The following is an 18,552-nucleotide window of genomic DNA, read 5'->3' as shown; positions in this document are numbered from 1 at the left end:
CACATCTTGCCCGAAACTTTGGACTAAATATATCAATTGTCTTGTCATTCTATACTCCAGTGGGGTGATCTTACTAAACTTTTGGTTTCATTCATTTTCCTCAAGACCATCCGCTCTGGTTCTTTTCAATAGATTAAACTTAATCTGGTAGCAGGAAGATATTTTGAGGATCTGTAGGGAAAAGCACTGTGTGCTTACACAGATTTGATGAGACAAAGATGACTAAACCCAATCACTTCCCTCCAGGAGATTATAATTCAGTCTGCAGAAGTCAACAGCTGCGGCGTGGGATAGATTTGATGATGGTCCATACAGGGATCTTGTAGCGTTGCTAACGTAAACTTTCAAATTGAAGCAACCGTTCTTCAGATGTGGTCAAGGAATGATAAGACCTGGCTTTATACATTACAAAAACGTGTCTGTCATCTACTGAATGAGTAGGGAAGAGCCTCCGGCTGCCAGACACTGTCCTTGGCATACACCTGTCATGGGGAACAGACCTGGTCCTCCTGTGTGGGGCTGAGTATGGGACAGAGTTGAAGATGAGGGGATTAACCCACATCGAAAGACCTCCTTCTCCCCCCAAACCAAGACACAGGGACCCAGTTTTCTTCTGGGGCATCCCATCCATGCATCCCATCTGCACAAAAGAGATACAGCATCGGGGGGAAGGAGTGCATCAAAAACATCTGCAGCCAGCCGTTCCCAAATCCTCCCTTCTCTGCGTGCTCCCTGCCAAACTCAGGTGTTCCTGGTTCACTTCAAGGGCTATCTGGAAACGACCCACCTCTCTCGGAATCTGCGAGGGAGCCGCCAGCCTGGGGCGGCCAGCAGAAGCACACCCTTCGATGAGACATTTATTTTCCTTGGGTTGAAGGTGCTGTACGACTTCCCTCCTCCGATGACGGTGCTGTTTCCTAACACAACACCGACAAGAGAAGCAGCTCTTAGTGAGCGCTTGTCCATCCCAGGCAGAGAGCCGGGCATTTTACCTGGACGGTCTTTTGTCCTCACCGCACCCCATGAGGGGAGGAGTCCTGTCATCGTGACTGGGAAAGTGCAGTGTAGGTGGGTTACATCATGTGCCTTCGATGGCCCAAGGAGCAGGGGCGGTTGGAAGCACATGGAAGACGAGCGGTTTCACTTCCATCTACGAGCCTGGTAGTCTGGCTCTTCTTTGTCGGGAAGGTGCTGGAATGCCTGCCTAACTTCCCCTGATCCTCTCTGCCCCACTTCCCTACAAACCTTTATTTTTCTGCCTCTGTAAAGATTCACCTTTGCCAGTGGGGGACACGTCTCCTCTCTCACTCAGAACTAGCCAGCCATCATCTCCAAAAAAAAATTTTGGGGATGCCTGGGGGGCTCAGTTGGTTGGGCATCTGCCTTTGGCTCGGGACGTCAGCCCAGGGTCCTGGGACTCCTCTGGGAGCCTGCTTCTCCCTCTGCCTGCTTCTCCCTCTGCTCATGTGTACTCTCCCTCTGACAAATAAATAAAATCTTAGAAAAAAAAATCTTTTTTCCACTGATTTCAAATGATGCTTCACACTTTGATAAACAGGCTTAAAAAAAAAAAAAAGTCCTAAACAAGACCTCAGGCTCTGGAATATTTGCCGATGTCTAGGGAACAAAAACCAGCAGGAAGAGATGGTCAGCAATCCTCGACATGTCGGTAAGCTGTGTTCTTGTCCACCTGACAAGTGGTGTAATAATTTCTCTTTCATTCCATGGGATATTAATATTTAACCAAGGGGAAGCGGTAAACAAGAAGACACAGTACTTGGGTTTTGTCTTCATTGTGAAGATTTTGTCCAACCTCAGGATGCTTTAAAATCTGAGTATCCATTTTCATTTGTGAAACAGGAGTTACGATGCATGAACATTCTCACAAAGTGATCCTGGAAAACGAGTAGTTTCTATAAAAGTTACGCAAATGCAAACAGTTTCACCAAACTGTTACGAATAAAAGTTCCTTCCTTGCTTTTAGTTTTTGAGGGAATTGACTTAGGATTAAAAACTCCCTCCCATGTCTCCACTGCCTCGTGCATTTGCTACATGGGTTCTCCATGAGCCTCTGCCCAACAGAACTCGGCCGTTCTCTGTCGATGGCATGCAGTGACTCTTCAAATGCACGCAAGAAATCCAAGACTGTTCCAGCCCCGATGTCTCCCAAGGATACGTTTAATTCTAGTTTCATTGGAAATAAAAGCAAGTAAGGAATGCAATTTTTCATATCCATAGTTCTTTGTGCAGTTCCATAAACTCTGGGCAGAATCACCGGGTCACCAGAGAGAGGGACACACCTCACATTCTGGGACAGAAGCATGCACATCTCGGTGTGGTGACCATAGGATTGCTGGAGCCTGACGACTCCACGAATCCGAAGAAGGGGCTCTTTTGCAGCCAAGGTAATTTCTCTCCATAAAAACAGCACATCGAAGGTATTTCATTAATTAAATGCTGGACGTAATTCAGAAAACGTTCATGCAGACGTTGTTTTATTCAAAAATGGGAAATATTCCTTCCACCATCCAAGCCGATGATGCCTTATCCCAGCCTCCCTTTTCCACGTGTTTCCACGTTGCAGCCAACCCATGTCAGTATAAAATTGATTTAACATCTCGAAAGAAAGCTGATCGGAGACAGAAGGGTCACATTTGCAATCTAGAGTCGATCTTTCCAAATCATCGGGACGAACCAAGCTGTACGTTTTTCCTCAATGTTTTCTCTCCCTCCATCTCCTGTATCCTGAAACATCACCATCAGCTGGAGTTCATGCATGGAACATGCTAATAGCCAATCTTCACATCTTTAGGATGCAAATAAACTCTCTACAGATATGATTTTAAATAGAAATTGCTTATAAATGTTGTTTGCATTTTACAAAAAGAGCTTTCCTTTTGTGGGATGGGAGTTATTTCTATTGTACAAGTTCAAACATTCAGTCACTTTGAAAACAGATTAAAATCTAATCTCCCTAATGGGAAATTTGATGACCTGACCGGGACACTCTGCCGTCTTCATGTTTGGCTCATAACTGTTATCCACCTTCTTTTTTGAATTCTGCCATCAGTACCTTCTGAGCTCCGTCCAAAGCTTGGAATTTCAAACGAATGTGTGCTGTGCTTTTTGAGTGTGTTGGGACCTGTTTTCTGGAACCCTCTGTCAGTTGGATTACATGCTTATTTGAATCAATAATAGAAAAGCAAATGATGGGGCGCCTGAGTGGCTCAGACATTAAGCGTCTGCCTTTGGCTCAGGTCATGGTCCCAAGGTCCTGGGATCGAACCCCGCATCGGGCTCCTTGCTCTACTGGGAAGGCTGCTTCTTCCTCTCCCACTCCCCCTGCTTGTGTTCCCTCTCTAGCTGGCTGTCTCTCTCTCTGTCAAATAAATAAATAAAATGTTAAAAAAAAAAAAAGGAAAAGAAAATGATCGGCATATTAGTATTTTTCAAGTTCGCTCCTATAAGAATCCTAATCTAAACCATGGAGATTTAAAGGTGCTTGTATAGACAGCCAGTCTGAATGTAGTAATACAATTGATTAAAAAAGAAAGAAAGAAAGAAACTCTTTGCCTCTTTGATCATGTAAATTTTAGCATTTTCCGCTGTCCCACTGCAGGCTGGCACTCATTGTGCAAAATGGTTGCTGTGTTCTAGGCATTTTCCCGGTTTTGTTTCTAACTTTGGATTTTATCCACTTTTTACTGAGAGGAAATGCTTGGAGACATGACCCGGCACGCGGTAGGTCACACAGAATGTGAGGCGCTGCAGACACAGGACTCGAAACTCCCCTCAATTCAAACTCCTCCCAATGGGTATGACGTCACCGCCTCCTACCGTTTCCATGGCAGCGAACTCCAGGAGATGCTAAGAGAGGTCACTATTATTTTCTGAAGTGTCCTGGTCCACCAAACCTGGGAAACACACCCTGAAACCGTGTTCAGCAGACTTTTTCAGCAGCGGGAAGTCTTAGCCCCGGACAGTATGCCAACAGCATGAGAAGAGCACGGTCTGGAGGCCCTGAGCTCGTGTGTCCCCCACGGGGGGACTAACTGTGAGACGCCTTGATGAGGACGTTCTCTGGAGACGCGCACGTCCTTGCAAGCTGGGCCCACGGAACACCGACGGACATCCACCGCCTCACAGCCGGCTCCTGGACTCGATCATGTTGACCACCAGGAAGCCGTGCATTCGTCATGTGACTTTAACTTACCCACTAGGGGTGCATTGAGTCAGGCCCTGTGTTAGGTCCTGGAGGCCACAGCTAAGAGAGGAGGCTCTCATCAGAGGGGATGGGGGCAGAGAAGGAGCCCGCCCCCAAACTCTGGGAGGTAGAATTTGGGCCACAGGTACAGGGAGTACCTCTTTAAAAAAAAAAAGAAAAAAGATTTTATTTATTTATTTGACAGAGAGGAAGAGAGCATGAGCAGGGGAGCAGCAGAGGGAGAGGGAGAAGCAGGCTCCTCGCGGGGCAGGGAGACAGATAAGGGGCCCGATCCTAGGACCTGGGATCATGACCTGAACCAAAGGCAGTCGTTTCACCAGCTGAGCCCCCCAGGTGCCCCTGGGGCACCTCATCTTGGGAAGTTGGTCCTCCAGGGCTTTCTTCACACTTGGCATCTTCAGCCGAGCTCTAATTTCAAAGGGGACACGGACAGGGAGACAGAAGCCCTACTGGCAAGAGCTGGGAGCCCAACAGAGCAGACCTTCCAGAAGGTTCCATGTGGGCACTGCCCACGCAGGGAAAGGGCCACATGGGAGGCTGCCTCACTTTTTTTTTCTTTTTTTTTGCTTTGTTTTTTGAAGAGAGACTGTTGTTCTGTTTGCGTGCTCAGCCGAATGCAGGAGGATTCGACTACCTTCCCACTGCGAGATAATGGGAGCCGTGGTGATGTGAAGATGGGTTTCTGCTTCACGGTGAAGACATGGTGGCGACCTTCCTGATACCTTCCCCCCTCTCCAGGCTTCTACCAATACGAGATGCGCCCTCTTTTAAAACCAACATGCATTGACTCCTAGATTTTATAAATAGAAACTAAAAAAACCTTTGATGCCAGGTTTCGCAAATGTAGCTTTTCCTTAATGATACCGTTTCGTTTCTTGATGACCATGTTCAGGGCTTGAAAGGCACTGCTGGCGTCCTGGAGTTTGTCTCGCTTCCGTTTCGACTTTGATCGTGCTGTGAAAGGGAAAGGAAGCTGGTGCAGAAACTGTGCCTGTCACCCAGTCAAAAGCCAAAGGACTCAGTAGTAATGGAGAGAAAATGGATGCAGGGGTGTGGGGGTGTCCCGACCACGGACCCCCGAAGGAGCGTCTGTTCCTCCAACACGTTGGTGTAGTCTAAACTGCTCCTAGTCATTGTTTCAGAAGTCCTTTCAAAACCGATTATGCTTACGCACACACATACATTCATTGGTCCGTCTTTATTGCAAGGGAGGCTAGATAGCCGTGCTTCCCGAAGAGCTCGGCTTCGCCTGCGTCTACGAGGCTGCAGGACAGTCACTCCATGGGCTCGAGAGCTGCGCGTCCAGCAGCGGGTGTGTGTGCTTCCCACAAGCACACCAGTGCTCCGTGAACATCCTGCAAAGCTTCCTGATTCTACCTCCTTCCCCACCACACAAGTGCACACACACGCACACGTTCGCAAATCCGTGCTCACACAATACACGTATGCACCCACACATGCGCACACATAGACACCCCGCACACAGAGACATGCATGTGCATGCAGAGACCCAGCCACAGTCACACTTATACACACATGCATACATGTAAACACATGCACACGCATAGATATACACAGACACACATCGACATACACACATGCACACACCACATATATGTATGTACATGCTCGGGGCCACACAGAGACACACGCACAGAGACACACAATCCATACACACGGGCACAGAGACACACATGTGTGTGTTCACGTGTACATATATACACACACATGCATGCAAGTACACACATGCACACATATGCTCACACACAGAGATGGGCACGCAGGAGGCGAGGAAGTCATCTCACCTTTCCTCTCTCTCCCTGCTCCCTGCTCCAGCCAACACTTGCTCAGCTCCGGGCCCAGGAGGGATCCCCAGCAGACGGTAAGCCAGTTCCTCTGGACAAGGTCCCCGTCACAAGCATGTTGGAACAGAAGTCAGACAAGCCTGGCCAGGAATGAAGAGCAGGGATCAGGCATCAGATAAACGCCACTTCTAAGCCTCCTCACCAGACCACGGGGCTCCTCGCCATGGAGACCTCCCCGGATTTTGTAAGAAGCTGTCTCTTCAGTAACGAACAGCAAAGACGTGTTAATACAGTGACTTCGCTGAGGCTGTGCCCTTGGAGCATGAACAGGGTCATCGAGCCCTGGTCCAGGCTCTCCCTGTACCGGCGAAGGCTGCGTGCCTGCTGGGAGGTGACGGAGCTGGGAGGGCTCCTCAGCCTGAGTCTGTTTCCGCGCCCACGACAGGGGCCACAGGAGCTCCTGCCTGCCTTGTTGCCCTGCTCACCCCCGCACCCCACCGGCTGGCAGGTGTCCAGCACCTGCTCGTGCGCCCACCTTCCAGCCCGCTCCTGCGGCCGCCTCCTCTGGGACATTGCTTCTCTCCGGCTCATGGACAGCTCGGCCGTGGAGGTCAGACGGGAGTTTTAACGTGTGCGTTGAGGTGGGGAGGGTGGAGAGGGGAAGAAACCGTCGGGCATCGCTATGCTCCTAAGGAAAGGACTGTGCTTTCTAAGAGGGAGCCACGCAATTACTCCTCCCGCGGTCAGCTCAAGCCACAGACCTTTTTAAAACCTTTGTTAATGCCCCATGCTTACATGTGGTCGCTGACAGATTCCCCCTTTCTCCTCTTCTTCATTATTGTCATCAAAATAACAGCAGTGGGTTTCAAGCATCCTTTATTGGTCAGGGTCCTGTTAGGGCAGGAGCCGGTGTCATCGGGCCTGTGGGGTTTTGTCTGATTTTGTAGGTTCTGTGACACCAAGCCTCCAGGGAAGCACGACCTGGAGCCAAAGCTGGCCAGGCCCTGGGTGAAGGCACATTCTTCCAGCCAACGCTGGGGTCAACCCTCAGAAATACTCTTGAAAGTGAATCTGGCCTACGTAACTTGGGCCCAGTCTCTTGAGAGGGTCAGGAACCCTCCAGAATATTCTGGTTTCACAGGGGCTTTGTAATTCCACAGACACATTACAGAGATTTCCAAATCTGAGACCACCCAACTCCTGGGATATCTTCCTAATATTCTAGCCTGGTCTTGAGCGACACTTGAACTAGAAAAACTAGGAGCCACTGACATTGACAAGGCAGCCCAGTGGGACCACTAGGAGTAACGGAAGGCACCTCACCGCCAGTGTGTTCGTAACTAGACCCGAGAGCTTGAACCAGTCCCCTGGCCGATGGCTTATACATGTGTCCCGCGGAGGCCATCCTCCACCAGTGACCACCAGCTCACAGAGAGGAGGCAACAGTGAGAATCAAAACCAAATGCCCTGGGGGAGCCCAGAAGGCACAGATGTGACTCTTGATCTCAGGGTCATGAGCTCAAGCCCCACCTTGTGCTTAGAGCTACTTAAACCTACGAACAAATAGCAACAACAGAACACCACATGCCGTGGCCCCTCCTGCATGAGGAGCTGTCTCCCTGTGTGTGACTTTCAGTTGTGAGCAAGCCAGGTATGACCTCTGCCGTGCGTGACTTACATAGTTCTGGAAGGGTCAAGTTAACGGACAACCTCTATCTCTGTATTTCAGCGGCCTCTTACCCACCGCGCGGTGACGCACCTGACGCCGGCAGCCTCATTACCAACGTGGTCCTGAGCACGAGGCTACGTGAGGTGGCCGCTCGGGACCTCGGCCCTCTCCGAAACCCGCTGTTCACATAAATCTACTGCATCTCCAGCTGACTTGCTGTGATCTCCCGATCATTAAATGACTCTATTCTATGCTTTTAAGTTTTAAAAAGGAATCCCCACCCCAGCTAAGGACACTTCTCTGCCTGGAGATGCTGTAAAATGGGCAGTGTCTTCATTCCACTCCAGAAAACTGCCAGTTCGCAGGTTTTCTCCAAGACTCGATCGGCGTTATTCAAACCCTTGGCTTTAAGGTCAACTGAATGGTCCTGAGGACCCTGAGGGTAACGGTCTACTGAAGTCCGGTTACTTGGACTGTGTTCCAACATTTGTGGCATACGCACTACCACCTCCTCCCTCCCCCAAGTAACAGATACCTTATTTCCAGAGCAGAGGCTCCCCTGTGACCTCATGGCTGGGGAATTCTGCTCCTGGGCTCTGGACATACCATTCCAGCCGTGCGTCCTTTCCCATCCGTCCTAAATAAAAGTGTACTCACAGTCCGATTTCCTCTCCCAAGTTATTTTTTGTTGCTTGGGGATCGAACACCAACATGGTGTTGGGAACCACCCACGATGACATACAAAAATACAGTCTATTTAAATTATTTTATAGCTTTCCTGTAGGTCTTTGTTGATGCACATGCCTTTCACCTACTATTTTTTCTTAACTACAGCTTTTTTCCTTAAAGAAGCCTCCGCCTCCATATCTAAGAGCCTGCCGTCATACCGAGTAAGTATTCATCGTACGCCTAAACAAACAAACAGAAAAGTCATAAACAAAAATACTGAGTTTTTAGCCAGATGCCTTCCAAGAGGTTGGAGATCTCTGGTGAAAGTAGGCTCTGGGGAAGAAGCTGTGAGAGCTACGCTTCAGACTCTTTCTGGAAATATTTCCACCTTAGCTGAACAATTCCAGTTTTTACGTCACCATGTTCAGAATTGTTGTAACACTGACCCCCCAAAATCTGAATATATTAGATGAGTAATTTGGATATTGTTTCCATGCACAATACTTCAGTATACAAAGTTGTGACCTGGATCCCAGGACCGTTAGATAGATTTATAAAGTCATGGAGACAATACTATTAAGTATATACTTCAAAAAATTATTTTCTTAATATGCTAAAGTCAAAAAGAAATTGCCTTTTCTTCCAGTAGTGCACAGCAAGCAGAATATATGCTTTGCAACTGTTGGTGCTGTGTGCTGCTCAGAGAAGAGAGAATTGCCACGTGAAATTGATCCAGCCCCAAATCCATACCTCACTAGTCACTGGCCCCAAGGAAGTCACTTAAACTTCATTAAGTTCTGTATCCCCTTCTGTCTCAAGGAGACATGACTACCTCTTAAAAGTCCTCACTGCTCTTGGGCATATCAGTAAGACAAAGAGGCTGAAAGCACCTTGATAATTGTAATCGAACATTTCATGTTCATTCCCAAAAATCTCCATGTCATAACCTAGAAAAAAGAAATCAATATGGAAAAGATGAACCAAAGTTATTCCCTTTGAGATGCCGAGACTTTCCTAACTTAAGTTAGTGCCCATCAAACGGGTTACAGACGAAAGATTAAGTCTCAGTATCTGTTAAGACTCTTCATCGCAACCTAATTTCTCAATTACGTGGCTGGCTGTTATCACCAGGATGCCTCCACTTTTCATCTAGACTTTCTTCCTCTTTGAAGATCACAGGGAGCAGCTCTCGCTTGATCTCATGCAGTTTGACCAACAATCTAATCCGTGTGGCTGATAGGCCTCCATCACCACCTTGATAAACGGGGCGGCGGGGGGGGGGGGGGGGGAATAGCTGAATTTCCCAGAAACCAAGTCTGATTAAAATAACAGTGCTTAGCACTCCTGCGCTTTACACAAAGGCCCACACAAAAGAAATGGTGTTTTTAGAAAGAGAAATAACATCATGCCAGGCTATCGGGAAAGGGAATCATAATGCTGGGTGTGCTTCCTACAATATGATATTAAGCTTGATTGATGTGATTTTCTTTCATATGTCTCAGTCTTGTAACAGTGCCACGAATAAGGGTCTTGTAGTGGTAATTCACACTGAACACTGGGTTTACCTTAATTGACCAAATGTAGATCAAGGAACAGAGAGGCTGCTTAAGAGAGAGATGGATGGGAAATTCAGATAATGCCACACCAGAAACACACGGGGCATTCAAACAACCTCACATCACAGAGAAAACCTGATGTGCTCAAAGAAAGACGATGCCTTGTTTGTCTGTTTGTTTTGAGGTGGGGGAGAGGCCGGTATATTCTCAGTTAGTTCCAGCGGTTGGCATCTGCGCCATCTCTGAGGGCAAGTCTTAGAAACAAGGGGTCGTCCCCCTAAGCTGACAGCTAGATGACGCGCATCGATTCTTCGGAAAGGGATGCCACGCTCAGATTCCTTTCATGGAACTCTTGAAACAAGCGCACGGTTTTTGTAAAGGACAATAAATGCGGAAGGCAACACAACATTGCAGAATCACCACCTGCCTAAGTATTAGAAGGTCATATCATGCTTACACTAAACACCGGGGCGGTGATGTATCTGCATGTGAGTTTGAACTCATTTGCTGTATGACTCATGCCTCGCGGAGTGTGTGCTTCCTGACTCGGTGTGTTCATGTGCCTGTCACTGGGAGCCTTCAAAAAGGAAGCTGACTTACAAAAACAGCATGTCAGCATCTGTACTTTGGAGTGTTTGAATGTGTTCTTGGGCAGTGTTCAAAGATTAGTCATGAGAAAAACATCTTCTTATTTATTGAATGTATAGGCTAAATGTGCATTTTGTGAATTCCCCACAGTGGTGTTTAGAAGAGTACATTTCAATGGGAAGCATCATGACGGTTCATGAAACAGAATTCCTGGATTGACCCAGGATCTACAGAGAGCCTAAGCCCAAATCAGCCCCCTCCGGACTCCGGTCCACGGTGAGGTCAGGGCACAATGATCGGTTCCTTAGCCAGGAATTCAGTTCCTTCTGGTAATGCGATTGCTGGTCTTTCTCTCAACAAGAAAATTTTCTGCCATGAGAAGTTTGTAGGCATGGCCTAAGGATTAACGGTGATTTTAGATGGGAATGCATAATGCCAACATCTATGAGTGATATGAATTAAAGTGGCAATGGAATATTGTCTCAACCTTAAAAAGAAGGAAATCCTGCCATTCGCAACAACGTGGACGGACTTGGAGGACATTAGGCCTCATGAGATAAGCCAGACACAGAGAGACAAACACTGAATCATGTGACTCCTATGTGGAAATGGGACCGATCTGGGGATCTCAGGTACAGTGTGGTGACTATAGTTAATAATACTGTATTGTACACTTGAAAGTCACTTTGTGAGTAAATCTCAGGTGTCCCCATGACACACACACACACACACACACACACACACACACACACAGCGGTAACTATAGGAGGCGATGGATGTGTTAGTTAGCTTGATTGCAGTGTTCATTTCACAACATATATCAAAACATCGCATCGTGTACCTGAAACACACACACGTTTTGTTTGTCAATCGTCACCCAATAAAGCTGGAAAAAATGGAAATATCCTATGCTGGAAATCTATTTTTCCAGAAATAAAAAGTTTTGGAACCTATAGGCTTAGCACGCAAGCAAAGGAGGTAACGTCATTTTACTGAGAGAGAAATAGAAAAGCTCAAAAGGGGTGAAGTTCTTGCTCACTCGGTCACTGATTCATTCACAAGCATGTGCACAGACCACTGATGTGCCCGGGCATCTGGGGGACACAGAAATAGCAGTGGGGGCCCTGCAAGGCTTTAACCCCAGGGGTCTTACCTTCCTGACCTCACATTTCCGATGACACCCCACAACCCGGGGGGTATCAGAATGAGTCTTGTAGATGTGCGTTGGAGGAGATCGAGTGGAACCATCTGGACTTGGAGTATGCGAGGCAGGGACCACGCTCCTGAAGGACAAGGACTTTCTCATCACAGCTGCCGACGGCCTGCCCAGGTTAAACCCCAGCCCATCAGCAGGGCAATCGCTGCCTTTCCCACCCACCTCCCTCCAAAGCCAACTTCCCGAGCGTAGCTGTGTGAACAGGAAGACAGCAGCAGTGATGAAAGACTGTGGCCAAAAGGACTGCGTCCCCGGCCCCAGACCTTGCAAGCCTCATCTCATTCAATCACCAGGATAAGCGCAAGAAACAGTCAATGGTTTTTAAATCAGCGTTACTGACCTGTGATTTGCATACGCTAAAGTGCCCCTGTTGTGAGGGTTCAGTGATGACTTCCAGCTACTGCGTGCACCTGCGCGACCATGCCCACAGCCGCACCGAGCATCTCTGTGAACACATCCGCATGCCCATCTCCTTGAAACGGAATCACACACTGTGTCTCTCTTGGGTCTGGTTTCTTTTGCTCAGCGCCTGATAGGTTTTGCACCACTCCCATGGCACATTCGGGACATTTCCCTACCAGGTATTTCTGCTTCATCAAACAGATGCTGGAAACTTTAACGGAATTCAAATTCCATTCATTAAAAAAATAAAAAGATTTAACCTAGTAGATGCTGGACAAAGCATCCAGTTTAACTTGTGGGAAACTATCAGTGGGCCATCTTCCAGCAACCATCACATGAATGTCTAACACTTGACATCAGAAATCACCATATAAATTTTAATGATATAATATCTGCTGAAAACGTTAAGTTTCTGATTATATACCACCTGGTACTCTTTTTATTAAGTTTAAAGAACACCGACAAATTAAAACGTATGTTTTTTAGAAATATACATACATGGAAGGAAACGGTATCAAAATCAAAGGTAGGAGCTAATGATCGCAGGATTCAGCACGATCTTGCCCTAGGTGGAAGGTTTGTGGACCAGGATGAAGGTTTTCCCTCCCATGTCACAGAGGGAAAGCCACCTGCTGACGGTTTACATGTCAGAGCAAGAGCATCAAATACACCTCAGCAGACAATCAAATTCTTACTTAGAAATGCAGCGTGCACACGTGTGTGCGGTATGCATGCACACACACACTTCTATGGGAAAAATCAGGCCTGTCTAATTGAAGTCCAAGGACCTATGGAAAGAAGCAGGCACATCTCGAGGCACGGTCGTTGGGTTTCTGAACAGGATGTGCTCTGTGAACCCCATGGGCTCTGAGGGAGGGATGCTGCCCGGGCTCCGCACAGCTTCTGGGAACCCAGGTCCAATCTCTCATGAGGCCAAGAGCTCTCCCCGTATCTTCCATTTCCAACTTCTGTTAGCTAGTCTGTTGGCTTCTTTTGACATACTTTGAGCAGTTTCCTTTCTTTGCCACCAAATACCCACAGACCAAGCCACGTGCCCCACTGACAACATGATTTCTCTAGCTGCAAAGTAATGCCACGGCATGTCTGGATTTACACTGGGTGTTCTCCTCTGGCAAGGGACTGTTCGGTAGAATGGGACATTTTGCTGAGTATTATACCTTCTCCGTCCCTGAGGGGGTCCCTAATGCTGTGGGTTCAGGTTGCCAGTGGAAGCTATGACCTCTGGAGCCAGGCAGTGGGCATCTGAGTGGGCCTTTCTTAGGAACTCCAGAAAGAGCAGAGCCCTGCAGAGAATTCTGTGGAAAAGTCACAAGGATCGGCGGCTTCTGCTCTCCAGCTGCGGGAGTGCCCAGCGTACTCACATCACAAAGCCAGCTCGCGGCCTCACCACATCAGCCCTGGAAGCCCCAGGCTGCTCTTGGGCAGCTCACGACTCTCCCATGTGCTTTGAACCACAAGTAACCAGCCTGTTGCTGCCACGGTTTGCTGTGCCGGAGCCAAGTGTGGAAGGTTGCGTCCGATGAGGGTAACTGACCGGACTTGGGATCAGCTTCGTGCAGAGACAGTCCTTACACGTGGTGATGTCAATGAACAATTTTCTCAAACACAATTAGCTGTGATCAATAACATTTCTCAGTACTTCTCAACAAAGGTGCAAGTTTGATAGATTCCAGTCAATTAAGAAGTAAGAGTAACAATGTCACTCCTTTTCATGGCTGAGTGTATTCCATTGTGCGTAAACCCCACATCTTCATCCACTCATCTGTTGATGGGCCCTTGGGTGGCTTCCGTGTCATGGCTACTGTACTTAATGCCGCATAAACACAAGGGTGCACATCTCTTTTCAAATTAGTGCTCCTGTATTTTGGGGGTAGATACCCAGTAGTATTGCGGTGATTCCATTTTTAATTTTTTGATGAATGTCCATTCTGGTTTCCACGGTGGCTGCAGCAGTTGGCATTCCCACCAGCAGTGCACGAGGGTTCCTTTCTCTGCACATCCTCGCCAGCACCTGTTATTTCTTGCCTTTTTGATACTAGCTGCTCTGACAGGTGTGAGGTGATGTCTCCTTGTGGTTTTGATTCGCATTTCCCTGATGATGAGTGAAGTTGAGCAACTTTTCATGTGTCTGTTGGCCATCTGGATGTCTTCTTTGGAAAATTGTCTATGTAGGTCCTCTGCCCATTTTTTAATCAATTATTTTCTTGGTGTTGGGTTGCATGAGTTATTAATATATTTTGGATATTAACCCCTTATTGACTATATCATTTGCAAATATCTTGTCCTATTCAATGAGTTGCCTTGTTTTGTTTTGGTGGTTTCCTTCACTGTGCAGAAGCTTTTTATTTTGGTGTAGCCCCAACAGTTTATTTTTGCTTTTGTTTCCCTTGCCTGAGGAGACATATTCGTAAGTATGTTCCTAAGGCTGATGTCCAAGAGATTACTGCCTGTGTTTTCTTTCAGGAGTTTTATGGCTTCAGGTCTCACATTGAGGTCCTGAACCTATTTTGAGTTTATTTTTGTGTATGGTGTACGAAAGCAGTCAAGTTTCATTCTTTTGCATGTCGCGGTCCGGTTTTCTCGACACCATTTATTGAAAAGACTGTCTTTTCCTCATTGTATATTCTTGCCTCCTTTGTCATAGATTAATTGATCATAGAAGCATGGGTTTATTTTCACCGATGAATGCATCTCTCTTGCCATTCGTGACAACACAGGTGGGCTCAGAAGGTATAATGCTAAGTGAAATAAGTCAGACAGGGCAAAGCAAATGCCATGTGATTTCATTTATATGTGGAATCTGAAAAACAACACACATCAACAAACAGATTCTTAAATACAGAGCTCAAACTAGTGGTTGCCAGAAGGGAGGGGAGGGGTGAACAGGTAATCGGGAGTAAGAGGTACAAACTTCCAGTTATAAAATTAGTAAGTCACGGAGGTGAAAAGTACCGCATAGGGAATACCACCAGTAAGACTCTAGTAACATTGCATGGGGACTGCATTTATCATGGTGAGCACTGAGTAATACATAGCATTGTGGAGTCACTACATCGTAGACCTCAAGCTACTGTAACATTGTGTGTCAATTATATTTCAGTAAAAGAAGAAGGAAGAGCAATGTCCCAGTGGTCTTCCAGCTGAACATTAGGGCAGTAGCTTCACGGGCAGGATATGAATTGAACGTGTGCTGTCTACTTTAGATCTGATAGAATACCTTTCTCTACCCTTTCAAGCCTTCACTCACTAGACCTTTTCAAGAAACCCAGCCCAGGGCTATCCCTTCTTCTTTCTACAAACTGAGCTGCAGAGTAGGAAGTAAATATTTTTAAGGGATAATGATGAGCTGTAGAATGTATTTACCCTGAACGTGCATACGCTCCAAAAGGAACTTTGGTGGCAATCGTGCCGAAGTTCGTAAGCAAGGACGTGAGACAGGGTGTGTGATACGTTGCAGCAATGCTCCCATGCAGGTGCCTTCTGGATTATGAATTGATGTGCTCCTGGTATCACCCAAGGGTCCTTCCTAGTGGGCGAGGGAGCTTTTCCCTAACCAAGTAAAATTCCCATGAATCCGTATTCTTTCACTGCCAGTGGAAGCTGTTACCTAGTGCTATGTTTACAGATGGGTGCCCTAATTTCTGAGGGCAACAGTTCCTTTTTTATGACCAGAGACCTCAAGACCACAGACAAAGAGGGGTGAGAAAGAATGAAGTCCCCTGCATGTTCAGCTTCTGGTTTCCATTTGGTGAGTTTGGATTCGTTCCTGCACTTGGCAGGGAGAGAGTTCTAGAAGGGGAAGTGATGCCACAGTGGCCTCAGCTACCTTGGAGATCTTATGGGTTGGCAGCTTGGCTTGGGGCTGGGACCATGCTTAATGCAAACATGAATGAACCTTCTTGTGGGTCAGAAGTCCACCCAAACTGTGTTTTCCCTTTGCCTACTTGAGCTCTGTTGTTTTTCCTATGTGCTTCCTGGAAAACAGGATTCTTCACACAGAGGCACCTGCGCTTGGCTCCCAAACGGAAAGCTCAGCGTAAAGCACAGCGTGCTGGTGACGTTAAGACTCCCCCGTTTTCTCCTTCTCTGCTCTCGGAGAAGGACAGAGAGCAGTCAATACCTGCCTTCTGTTTCAGACCTTCTTTACAACCCAGGACAGGAACGGGGCGTGGAACCCTCTTCAGCAGATTCATGAGATGTGGAAGGCTGGCAAATCCTACCTCAATGCCTACACCCCAATAGATAAATGGGTCTAGGTCATCATGAAAATTTTCCCCAGAGCTAATCTACGGGAGGATTTATATTTGCAGTCAGAAACATCCCACGTAAAATTTAATTGCAATTAACAAATGCTGACCCCCAATCTGCCGTGTCTGTCACTTCAGGAGTCTAATGTGGGATGATTCTGTGAGCAGAATTCCTACAAGTGCCGTATTCTGTTATGGCTAAACAGGCCAATGAAAACACAAAGCATATGATGTACTATTTGTCGGCTAGCTGAATTTAAGTTAAAAATATAAAAAGAAAAAAAAAGAAAACACAAAGTGTAATGATGTATAAATATGTCAGTCTGGTCACTCAAAAAATGTATTATTGAATTTGGGAAGTGCATAACACAGTATTGATTGGGGCTATTTTGACAAAATGGCTCCAAATTCTTGGATCACCTCCCCCTGTAAAGAGGGGGAGGTCTGTGTCCTTTCCCTTTGACTTTGGCTGGATGTGTGGGGGCTTCGACCAACAGCTTGTGACGATGTGCTCTCATAGGACTTGCACAGCTAGGTCAGAGAAGGCTGAGCGGCTCTGATGTTTGCTTGCAACGCTCACCCTGGGAAGCTGGCTGCACACGTGACGTCCAACTGCCCGGAGACCGCCATTCTGAGAGGTCACCTGTAGGTGCTCCCGTGGGCAGTCCCGGCTGTGCTCCCAGCCCGCAGGCAGCACCAGACTCCGCCCATGGGACTCAGCCGTCAGCAACCTCCAGCCCAGTTGGCCTTCAGGGACAGCAGCCTTGCCAATGTGTCTGACTGCAATTGTATGAGGAACCCCCAGAAGAACTGCGTGCTTGAGCCATTCCCAAATCTCTGGCCCACAAAGTCACAAGAAAAAATAAAACCATTGTTTGAAGTTGCCGAGAGTGTCGGTCCCTCGATCCAGAGCAGGAGTGACAGCACGGTTTACATCCTGAACAGAATCAGACAAAGGAGGACAGCTGGTGCATCGTCTGGACGGAGAGGACTCCAGAGCCACGAGAAGAGGGGTCCTGGTGACACCCAGCTTCCTGGATCTCTTTTAAAGAGACTTGGGAATTTGGGAGAAAGAAAGTAAAGATAACAGATTAAGTCCTGTTCCCAGAAAGTGTCAACACACCCCTGGTTTTAATTCTACAAGCACATGTCATGTAGCGTCAGCGTCAGAGTGATATGTTGCAGGATTGGGGTCGCCTTTTTATCCCGATGGTTACAGCTTGGGGGCTGCATCTTTTTGGAGGTGTAATAACACTAAGTCGTTTCAGTCTTCTGGGAGTGATCACTGGCCCATTCTCATGAAACTCACACGGATGTGCCTTTCTCACCACGTGATGAACACTGCACACAAGTGAGGAGGCATGTACTAAAAACCAGGTTCGTAGATGCTTTTAAAATAGTTTTTTTTTTTTACGTCTGTATATTTGCAAAACCAGAGAAGAAAACAAAGGAGACACATCTATTCCTCTGTTACACATGTGACTCTCTTGTAGCGAGAGAGAAGACTTAGTCATGGAAAGCCCGTTACAGCACGTCCTGGTATGTCTAAAATATGTACCAAAAATCACAGCAAGAAACAGACTACAGATTTCACTCCTGAAGCCCTGGCGAGTGTTCTCATTCAGGGGCCTCTGATGCACCATGCATTAAAAAGGAATACAGCCATGATGTTTTGAGTGCTCGTGTCAATCTGGCTAATAGAACCAAATCAAATGGTCGGAGCTTCCATAATCATCAGAAACAGCAGGTGGGTCAGGTTTGTACTCAGGAACGCTAAGTGGGTCCTGGGGTCTCCTGGGGGCAGGAAAACGTCAGAGACAAGAAACAGTGGGAAGTAAGTTAGGTTCCTGGGCTGGGGAGCCAACCCACCTTAGCTTTGAATTCTCGCTTTGAAAATTACTAGTCCTGTGATTTGGAGGTTTACCTGATTTCTGCAAGCCTCAGTTTCCCTCACATATAAAGCACGAACAATACCAAACGAGATAGGAGCATCTTTTAATTCCAACAAAGGAGGTTTCTATCTAACCGTGGGAAGGAGGGGCTTGCGTGACCACTGTGTGTATGCTCTTTCAAATGTCTAAAGCTTGGACCAAATGCTTAATCATTAAATGCCAGTAGATTCACAAAATTTACACGGTATGTCCACTCCTCAAC

At 47.2% G+C, this 18,552-nt stretch overlaps 1 long non-coding RNA gene across 2 annotated transcripts in view; it reads right to left on the bottom strand.

The window, feature by feature from the left end:
- Window positions 1–18,552, bottom strand: part of LOC117796415 — a 32,632-nt gene that overhangs the window by 1,618 nt on the left and 12,462 nt on the right. The window contains exon 3 of one of the 2 annotated variants that reach the window (XR_004620912.1): window positions 6,031–6,170. This is a non-coding gene — a long non-coding RNA (uncharacterized LOC117796415). Of the gene's footprint in view, window positions 1–6,030; window positions 6,171–14,752; window positions 14,952–18,552 lie in introns of those variants that run through there. The other variant, XR_004620913.1, reaches the window with a different exon arrangement.

This window comes from Ailuropoda melanoleuca, chromosome 15 (assembly GCF_002007445.2).
Source record: "Ailuropoda melanoleuca isolate Jingjing chromosome 15, ASM200744v2, whole genome shotgun sequence".
NCBI lineage: Eukaryota > Metazoa > Chordata > Mammalia > Carnivora > Ursidae > Ailuropoda > Ailuropoda melanoleuca.
This window is presented reverse-complemented; position numbering and strand designations above follow the sequence as displayed.